At 35.1% G+C, this 11,305-nt stretch overlaps 1 pseudogene; it reads right to left on the minus strand.

Annotated features, from left to right (window-relative positions):
- Window positions 1-4,364: 4,364 nt before the first annotated feature.
- On the minus strand, window positions 4,365-6,112 carry LOC111814565 (annotated as a pseudogene).
- Window positions 6,113-11,305: the final 5,193 nt, after the last annotated feature.

An 11,305-nucleotide genomic window follows, 5' to 3' on the forward strand; every position in this document is an offset into this window, starting at 1 on the left:
ATTTTGTCTCTCTGTTTTGTGGTTACCATGGGTTAAACAGCTTTACTCTGCAATACCCTTTCATCATAACACTTGTTCCTTGGAGAAAATCAACCATGGACTGAAACCAAAATAAACCTCTCCTCCTTTAAATTGTGGATGTTGGGATTATGGAAAAATAGCAAATACCTATTTTGGTGACAAAGAAGAGGAATTATTGTCACCATAATTGACAAAGTGATTTTAGGCCTCTGGAACTGGTTTGTAAAAGGAGTTTGGATAAACTTGTATTTGATGTTTGGAGAAGCCTTAGTGAGACAAGCTAAGCTTGAGAAGCAATACTGATCAGAACTTGGAATATCAGAATGCTAGTAAAAATGCAGACAAAAACAGGCAGTCCTAGAATGTTTCAGTTGGGAATAGGACCCCCTTGACATTTGGACTGAAAGTCATTTTTGTTATATGCTTGCAGAAAATTTATCTTCCTTTTGTGCATTCCCTGAACCTTTGTGGGAGACTGAGGTAAATGATGGTAAAAGAAGTTGTAGGGGCAACTTTAAAGCTGCTCAGTGCTTGGGCTCTGGCTTTAGCACCACTGGCTTCTTTCACCCACTTGTACAATGACAACCAGAAGTAAAAAACAGATGTTAGAATTTTGAGATTTCATCAAGAAGGAAGTACCTACAAAGTTGGGGTCATAGAGAAAATGGGTGCTGAAAAGATCCCTGTTAAACAGAAGCCACATACATTGCTCCAGGGCAGCAGTAAAGATGGCTTAAAGGCATTTCAGGAATTAACAAGATCATAGCTTTCAAAGGCTCAAGGATGCAAAACTGTAAAAACCCCTACTTAGGAAAGGCTGCCTAGAGAATTCCTTCCTTGTGATTCATTTCACAATGTTCAGTCATCCAGACACTCAGAGTACTTTGCATCCAATTTATGAGGGGCCAATGGCTATGCTGGCTGATAAGTTGTTGACAGACACTGGCCTTGCCCACATAGTGTTTGTCTTTGATACATGCAAAATTCAAGGGTTATGGTATCGTTGAGGCACCTATCTAGATTTATAAACACAGTCTCGCAGGTCTGACAGTATGACCCTGATAAGGTAAAGCAGTGAAACTACAAGAGACAAAAGTGCAGTGTAGACCTCAGCAAATTGGAAATGCCAACATTGTTGAAGATTTGCTATAGAATGTTGTAGGCATGAGCAAAGTCACCTTCAGGAAAAATCCATGAGGACTGAAATCAACATTCTACAAGAGTCAGGCCATCCAAGGCCATGATGCTTTGAAACTCACATCTTATCACATCCTGCCATATTGTTATCAACATAATACTATAGAGTTAAATGTTTGCCCTGCTGAATTTTCAATCTTGTTTTCATACCAACTCTGCATTTTCCTATTTATCCATTTTAAAATGGCAATGCTTTGTAATGTTCTATGTTGCAAGTATTAGCTTCTTTTTTACTTTTTTTTGGTCACAGCCTACAGTTTAACTTGTGTGTCAGAAAAGACTTTAGACTTGTATTTTTCAGTAATATTGGAAGCTTTAGACATTGGCAATTCTTAGAAATGGACTAAGTGCATTTTACATAATGAACTATATGTGAATCCTTTGGGAGTCAGGATGGAATGTTGTGTTCTAGGTATAATTTTTTCCCCAAAGACTTATATGTTTGGAAAATGATTAGATTGTGGGTTAAAGTTAGTGATAAAAGAGTCAATGTATTCATCTATTGTAGCAATTAGGGAAATAATGTCCCAACTAGTACAGAAGACAACTATAATCAGTGATTCAAGGTTGAAAGGCTATTAGTTCAGAGAACAGATTCATGATTTAGAAGGTCATTTAAAGAAATATGAAAAGAATATATATGCGGTAATTGTTGCAACACCTTAAAAAGGCGACGATTGCCACCATACTGATTTTTCACTCTGAAAACAATATTTACTAAAAGTGCTTTTTGATATAGGATTTGTCCTGAGACTGACACCATGACAAAAGTTGTAACTACGATACTAAATTTCCCTGGTGGTCAGAATTAGAAAATTTTGGAATGAAAAGACATGTGGCTAATGTTTACTGTACCTTGCAGTGGTATCTTCTGAGTTAACCATTAGTTTGTGGTTAGTTATCCTTGTCTTGGCTTCAAATTTCATCTTGAAGAAATGGGGAGAGTAATACTGGGCAAGTGCTGCTTAGGAAACTCTGCATTTGTTCATTCATTAGAGAATGAATGTGTCATTCATTCATGTAGCCAGATAAAAAGAAAGAACTGACAGTGGCAAATAGGTGGATTTTTTCTAAGAAATTATTGCATTTAATTTACTATTATCCACATTGATTCAAGAATATTTACTAAATGTCAATTATTTAAGCTATGATATATGATAAACCCAAATGGCAGTATCTCTTTGTTTATTTAGCTTTTGTACTTATATTTTTCATAGAAAAATATACTAGTGTAAATTGTCAATAGTAAACACAAACTGTACTGTATGTGAGTCTGTGAAAATTAGCAGTCATCTTTAAGAAGTAAAGAAGTTTATTTACTATATGTAAAAAAGAAAATTTTGATATTTCTATGATTTATTCTGCAATTAATTGATTATTCAATAATTTATTAAACTTCATGTGTTTGTATATTTTCTCAGGGTTTTTTTTTTTGGTGGAACCAGGGATTGAACTCAGGTCCTTGCATTTGCCAAGGAAGAACTTATTCTACTGAGCCATCTCTCCAGCCCTTCTTTTGCTCTTGATTAATAGTTTTATCCTAATATGATTGAATAGTATAGGAGATTCTTTCAACTTCTTTTGTTTACTTAATCATACTTTATTTTCTAAGTTATAATTTATTTTGGAAAATTTTCCATGTGCTGCTGGGAAAAATGTGTATTCTGTTCTTGTTGGGTAAAACTCTAGATATAAATTTAGTCCATTTGCTCCTTTTTAAAATTTTGTCTTGTTGACCTGTTTGTGCAAGTGATATTTTGGAATCTCCCAATATGTTTGTAGTATATCTAACCATTTATATCTAGTAATTTTTATTTTGTGGAGTTTGTCGTATCACAATTTGTTACACATTTTATTTATTGTTTTTGTTTATTACAGTTGAATTGCTCCCTTTGCAAGTAGTTGTCCTCTTAGTCGTTTCTAATGAGATTTGGCTTGAAATTTACTAGATTTGAAACTAAAATTGTTGTCCAGCCTTTTACTTTTATGCTGAGAAATCCAGTTATTTTAAAATACTTGCCTACAAGAATATTTGATCACAATTCCTCTAGCAGATTTTAGTATTCTTTTTTTTATGAGCAGAATATATTTATTGAGGGAAAGAAAGCTCCTGTCCAAGAAAGGAACAGGAGGGGGGCCCGAGCGTGTAGTTCCCCGGGAAGCTGTCTCTTCCAGGGACCTTTATAGTGTGAAACCAAGTGGGGTTAGGTAGAGAAAGGGGGAACTCGCTTAGGTGGAAGTGGGGTAGGACAAAACTATGGTCAACCAATGGGATTACAAGCACCATTGCTCAGGTAAAACTGATTAAATCCAATATCAAATGGGAAAGCGAGTCAAGTAGAATACGGGACAGGGTCTCTCCCTGTTGGGGGTTGGAATAGTGACTCACCTGGGTCTTTTCAGGTGATCGATACCTATTTAGAATATCAGTCCCAGGTGCTACTCTTTTAGCATTTGTTTGGCCTTTAGGTCTTTAGGTCTGGTTCACAGCACAGCATCCGCCCCTCCCACAGTTGCAAGGCATCTCCTCTTTTGTGCTGTCTCCTTCAAGGGCCTGGCCCTGTCTGACTTCCTATAATATTTCTAACTCAGCTGCCTGCAATAGCAGGAGGATCCTCATGAATTTAAGGCCATAGTAAGACCCTGTCTTGGGGCCGGAGAGATAGCTCAGTAGAATAAGTGCTTGTCTGGCAAGCTCAGGGTCCTGAGTTCAAAAAAGGACAAGACCCTGTCTCAAAAAGGTGGCAGTATTCTTATAGCTGAATTTCTGAAGTTTTGATTCAGATATGTTGTGGTGAGATTATTTTCTAATTTCACTATTTAGGATTTTATATGGATTTTTTTGTGGTTTCCAGAGCAATTTATTCATTAAAATCTGTTCAATATGCCATCAACAGTTTTTCTTTGTGTATCTTGCTTATTAGTAGACCCTGAGAAGATTTAACAAGTTTGCTATTTAATAAGTCTGAATTTTCACCACATGGTATTATACATGGTCATTGTTGGAAAAGATCTTTTTTTAAAAGTCACAGATATTGTAAGTTCAGTATAAACTGGTAGACATCAAGTTAAGTTCCTTTGCTTTGACTTATAAGCCTCAGCTTCACCACAGAATAAACAATGTAGGCCAAAGAAAGTATAATCAGTCACTCATATAGAACATTATTGTTTTTATAATTTGAAGTTTTCTGAATGGATGGATTTAGGCCTGGTCCAATTTTTAAAAGATTACTTAATGAATTAGAACACATGGAAATTGTACAAAATGTTATCAACTTTGCTCATGATAGCTTAAATAGCCCTATATTACTACTTGCTATACTACTTGCCCTATATAAAAACATGCTTTGAATCCCCAAGGAGGTGATATGTGTATGCAGCCACATCACCTTGCACTTAAGGGGGTATCAATACATATTCCAATAGAAACTTCGGCTTTAGGAGATGTCACATTTAAAAGACCAGCTTTAATCATCATTTTAAGCATACCATATGAAGGGAAAGCTCTGCTTTAATTAAACATATACCATACCAGTGATCCTGGCAAAATTGAAGTTTATGTCTATTGTTAATGGCTATAAAAACTAGTTTGTACATGACAAGACAATGAGAAGAAAAAACCATCCCTTTAAAACAAAATTTAAAAAATGAAAAATGTTCACAGTGGTTTGTATCAACAGTATGAAAATTATGACAATAACAGATTCAGAGCACCCAAGGGTTCTCTGTATATTCTAAAGAAAAAGTACATTTACATTATTCTTGGGTTGTACTGAATTTTAAAAAGATCACTTATACACTTACCCTCCCCAACTGCTTTTAGACAGGATAAAGTGCCTTGGGGTGTAGGTTTGACACTATCATTAAAGTTATCTGCAGAAAGAATAAGGAATTAGATACAATACTTTTCCTTGGGATTGGAGTGTCTTTCATTTGCCATTATAACCAGCAAATGCCATGCATGAAAACAAAAACAAAAGAAGGTACCACCACAAACACAGATCTATCTGAGCAAGCCTACATTACAGCTTTAAACTTAAAGGGTCTATCCTCTATATTACAAGTCCCAATTAAGCAGTGTCAAAACAGCATCTATTTCTTTGCTTGCTTTGTGATCATACCCCTTGGAAGTCTTACGGGCCTTGTGGCATTGGGATTTTTCTCTACAGGTTTTAAAATCTGAAAGGAGCACATTAATGTTTCATCCACACTCATCGTGACACCTGCATTGTCAAATAGTCCACAGTAATTGGGTGCAGAAAACAGAAACCAACTGCTTTTTTGCAAAATATTCATATCCATCTTCAACCACCTGATGGTCTCTACATATAAGATCGAAATCATGCTTATGGAGAAATTTTGCAACCACTTGTGCACCAAATGTGAAGGACACTGCTCTGAATTTTTCACCCCAGCCTAAGTCTTTGGGAGGTCAGAAAAGATCACAAAGACCTTGATCTGGTACTTCAGTCGGTCACATAATTCACCAAATTTGCTCCATAACTTGAAGATCTGGCGTCTGTGGATAACACCACATATTTTGAGTGGTGCTTCAAGTTCTAGTAGGATAAGCTGACTCAGAAAGATCTCAGGAACCTTCAAACACAGTCCTCTGATTTCTCCTGTAGCTGCACATTCTTACATGGCTTAGACCCTCTCACTCCAGCAGCCATTGGATAATACTATCCATGTTGAGTATATCTATATCTGCCATCGCCTCCCCACTGCCAACCCTCCTGAAACTGTGGAGTTGCTGGCTCACACTCAGGTGTCACACCTTTTCCCACGCCTTGAGCAGAGAGGCGGGTGGTGGCGACGGTGGCAGCATCCGTAATGTGCTCCCCCAACTGCCTGGCTCCTCATTCTTCCTCCTTCTATTTCCTACTGGAACCATTATATGGTTCTTGAAATTGAATTATTTCCCTAGATTTATAAATTTTTCTGCTATGGATCCAAAGATATTTTGAACATTTTGAGTTATCCTTTAATTTTCCCTTATTCTGCAATACTGACATTTTTATCATCTATCAGGTATGTATCTTGAGTTCTAAGTTAACTTGTTTTCAGCTTGACACTGAACACATGATCTATTAAATCAAATAGTCTTCAAATTATGTCCTTCTGTTCTCATATTGGTTAAATCTAATCCCCATGATGTTCATTTAATTTAGCATATCTTAAATTTCTGCTTACTTTCTTTACATAATTTCCAATATTTACAAAAATGGTCATTCTTGTCTTGCATCATCTTGTTTACGTCAAAGTATTAGTTGCTTTTTAAGATTATTGAACATTTTTAAATTAAATCATTTATTTATTTATTAAAAGCTTCTATAGTCTCTGTAAACATCTTACGGATTTGCTATATACATCCTTCTTTGACATCTCCAAACATTTTGACTCTTTGCCTTTGTATTTTCTTACCTACAAATTCCTTTACTGTAATGTTCATGATATTAGAATTCATTGGAATTCATCCAGTGTTTTCTGGGATATTTTATTTAGTGTTATATATCTATTGTTTCATGCTGTATGCTGAAATTCACTTAGTATAAGAAAAAACTTTGTCACTTCTGTCTAGATCTCTTAGATTGTATGTCCTTATGAGAAGTACTTGTATTTGGGATATCCCTGATATGTCCAGTCCTCTTCAATAGAATCAGTATAAGACCTAACCATTTTTGTGATGTTTAATTTTCTTTCAGGGACTTCTTCCCCAGCATGACTCAAAAATGAAATAATACCATAGTAATGTTGATGGTACAGATACAAACTAGATATTGATATTCAGTATAAAAAGGAGCAACAACTATACCACCATTAAAAATAGAAATGGAATTATCTACAAGAAAAATCTCAAAAAGAACTTAAAAAATGGCATAAAAATTAATGAAAGCTACAGCTATATTACCCTTAACAGTGTAAATGAGATTTGTAATTAACAAACATATAGAAAAACCCAGTGTTGGTATACAATGAATGTATACTATCCCAGCATCAAAAATAAAACAGTATTTAGAAATATTATTTTATTTCCAAGCCTACTGATTGTGTGAATGCTGAGTCCTGCCCTGCCTTTGCTGCTATGCAGTATCATTCAACTGTATGCTGTCTTTCTTAGGGCTGCATTCACGTTGGTCACTGTTGCTGCTTCTACTGTTTTGTTCATCCCAAGCCATGCTCTTTCCTGCTATCCATTTGGCATCTGAGCTTGGGATGTGACCCATTGCTCTGTAGCATCCTCTGAATGTAAACCCCACCAGATAGGGTCAAATGTCCAAGGTTGTCATGCTGACAGATGGTAAAAGCAAACAGATCACAAAGTTTTGTGTTGGAAGTAGGCAAGAAGAGAGACCAATCAGAACATGGAACTTAGTCCTAGCATTTTATAACCAAACACCCTCAGAAAAACTACAAATTACCACTTTGACTTCTCACAGTAGAAAGCAGGCAACTAGTTCCTCCACAGCTTATGCTCAATTCAGTTAAACTTTTCAAGGAACCTGTGACTAGCATGTCCTTTCTCTCCAACTGCTAATTATGAACATCCCTCCTCTAGTCACTGTTTTATGGTGACTCCAGAAATGCTAAAATCTCATTGTTTTCTTAATTCTGATGCTCAGACTAGCTTAATCTTAAACAACAAACCATTTCTCAAAATTACTCCTGATGGTGTTAATCCTAAATATTGCAGGAACTATAACAAATTCCTTCTCTAATATTAACCTATCACATGCAAAGAATGACATTCAGGATAAAACTCTATGATGTACATGTATCTTATGATAGCTATGGGGCATTCTTGGAGTTACCACTGCTAATCCATTCTTTACCATTCAGACTGCTGACACTTTTCAGGTCATCTGGGTTTAACAAAGGTAGGTTCTCCTGCACATGAGCTGGAGTTGTGTTCCAGAATACTTCCCATGACTGATTTGCTTTTAGTTTTGAAAGACAGTGTGTCAACTATAATATTCTTGAAATATTACAATATATTATTCCAGCATTTATTTGATCTCAAGTTTTGTTTTTAAATCTTTGATCAACTGGGATGGTACCCTGATATATTTTTTTTTCAAACTTTTTATTTCTTTCTTCTTCTTCTTCCTTTTTTTTTTTTTTTTTTTTGGAACTGGGGATTGAACTCAGGTCCCTGAACTTTCCAGGCAAATGCTTATTCCACTGAGCCATCTCCCCGGCCCACCCTGATATATTTTAAAAAGTTTGTTTCGTTTTATACTTTTTCATATGGCTCTGCCAAGCTGAAAAAAAGATCTATTTGTCAAGATTTTTTTTTATTTTTTAAAGAGAGTATAAAATAGTATCAAAACAGAAAATTTTCAAGTGATGTAGAATTTCACTAAACAAAAAAATATGAATTTCACAGTATTTGCTATATTGCACAGTGTTGTCTTCAAATTAGTTGTTCATGTTACCAGATATATACAGACAAAATTGGAAGAAGAAACCAAACAAATATGAGAAATTAAGCAAGAAAATGCAAAAATACTTGCAGAAGGAAAAACAAAATTAAACATTAACTTCTCTTTTCCATTGACCGGCAAAAATCTCCAGAATAAGCTAACCTGTTTACATAAAGAGACATATTGTTTCCTTTACTCCCTCTCTGTCCTTCTCATCTCAGTAATCCCTTCCTTTTAAACAGGTTCATTCCCTTTGCATAGTATCTGCTGTATCCTTCATATTTTTTTCATTTTCTCTTCCAGGTTCTTACACAAAGAGGACAATATGATGTTTATGCATGTGGGTCTGACTTATTTCACTTAAGAGTATGACCTCCAGTTGTATCCATTTACTGATAAAATCCCCAAATTTATCCTTTTACATAACTGAATAATACTCCACTGTGTAAAAATATCACATCTTCATTATCTATTTCTCAGTTGATGGGTATTTGAGTGGTTTCCAAGATTTAGTTATGACTAATGTTGCTGCTATAAACATGGGTGCACATAAATTGCTGTGGTATATTTTTAGTTCTTCTGGAAAAATACTCAGGAGGGGAAAGGCTGCATTCAATGGGACCTCCAATAATAGCTTTCTGAGTAATGTCCACATTCATTTTCATAGTGCTTGTACCAGTCGACACTCCTGCCATCACTGCACAAGGGTTCCTTGTCCCCCACAGGCCCTCTAGCATTTGCTATTGCATGACATCTGGATGACAACCATTCTTTCTGGGATGATCAAATTTCAGTGTTGTTTTAAATTGTATTTCTCACATGACCAATGATTTTGAACATTTTTTTTTGTATATTTCTTTGTCATTTGTATTTCTTCTTCTGAGAAGTATACATATATCTCTGGTGACCATTTTTTAGACTAGGTATTTGAGTTTTGGAAGCCTTATTTTTAAAATTATTTATATGTTCTGGATAGATCTTTGTCAGAGGATTAGTTGGCTATAATTCTTTCTAGTTTATGGGTTTATTTTTCTCTATTGTTGATTTCTTTTGATCAGCATGGGAGTTTTGACCTGCTACATTTCCAACCCAGGCCGGTTCACCCCTCCTTAGGCAACGTGGTGGTCCCCCGCTCCCGGAAGGTCACCATATGGATGTGTTGATTTCCTTTGAAAGGCAGAAGTTTTTCAAAAATATGTGAGCCCAGAGGTTTCTTTGAAATATTTCCCATGAAATTTGTTTTTTGTTCTGAACTCTCTATCTATCCCTATGTCTTTGACATTTCTACCTACTCTTTCATCCAGATATAGTGTTTCTGTTATACTGTTCAAATCTTTGATCAATTTTGACTGAAGGTTAGTGCATAATGATAGACATGGGTCTAATTTTAGCCTTTGGCTTGTGGTAAGCCAATTTTTCCAATACCGTTCACTAAAGAAGCTATGTTTGTTCCAGTGAAAGTTTTTGACCTCTTTATCAAAGATAAAGTGGATGAATGTGTTTGTAGTTGTGTCTGTATCTTCTATTCTGTTACACTGTTACTCAAGTCTGTCTTTATTCCAGTATCAAGTTGATTTTCTCACAGTAGCTTGTTAGTAAAATTTCAAGTCAGGAAATGTGATGCCTCTTGCCTTTCCTTTGTTGACCAGGATTCCTTTTGCTATTCTGAATCTCTTCTGGTTCCACATGAATTTTAGGAATGTTTTCTCTAGATGTGTAGGCTATACTAATGGTATCTTATTCGGGATTGAATTGAATATGAATAAATTTTATGAATCTGACCAGTTTCACAATGTTAGTTCTCTCTAGCAAGAAACAGTTAAGTATACTTCCATTGTCTGAAATCCTCTTAGATCTCCTTTCTCAGAGGACTTCAATTTTCACTGTGTAAAGTTTTATTTATTTGTTGTTTGTTGTTTACTTACTTATTTTTATGTATTTTAGTACAGGGTCTACAGGTTCTCACTACATATGTAGGACTCATAGTGATCCTCTTGTTTTCAACCTCCCAAACACTGGCATTGTTGTATAAAGTTTTTAATTCCTTTGCGAGATATTTCCAAAGCATTTCATTTATGAGTTATTATATTGTGAAAGGCATGGTTTCTCTAACTTCTATGTAGGAGCTTTCATTGTTTCTGTACAAAAAATGCTATTTTTTTTAGTGTTGACTATGTATCCTGCTACATTATTGAACTTGAGTATTAAATCTACAAATACTTTGGTGTAGCTTTTGGGGTTTTCTATGCATAGTATCATGTCATCTGAAAATAATAATAATTTTATTTCTTTTCCAAAGAAAAGTTCGATTTTTCCCCAAAATCTCCATGTTCTCCACAACAATTTGTGACAGGAATATTACCATATGTTTAAATGCAATCCTTATTAAAAAATGTAATGTGGGTAATTTATCTATGATTTTATTAATCTTAACAACACGATTATATTTTCATATAAATTTTCTTTGTGCTTAGTGTTTCTTACCACTATTGATATAAGGCATTCCTCTTGTAATTTCTCTTTGCTTTATCCCACATAGTTATCAATTGTTTTGTCTCTAGTCAGTTGTGTGGAGTTATAGGAATAATTAGATTTATTTCTTGATTCCCCTTATGTAAATAATAGAAACTAGTGTAACTGAGTCAGGAAATGTAAAGAACATT

The sequence above is a fragment of the Octodon degus genome, unplaced genomic scaffold (genome assembly GCF_000260255.1).
Source record: "Octodon degus isolate 3935 unplaced genomic scaffold, OctDeg1.0 scaffold00358, whole genome shotgun sequence".
Taxonomy (NCBI): Eukaryota; Metazoa; Chordata; class Mammalia; order Rodentia; family Octodontidae; genus Octodon; species Octodon degus.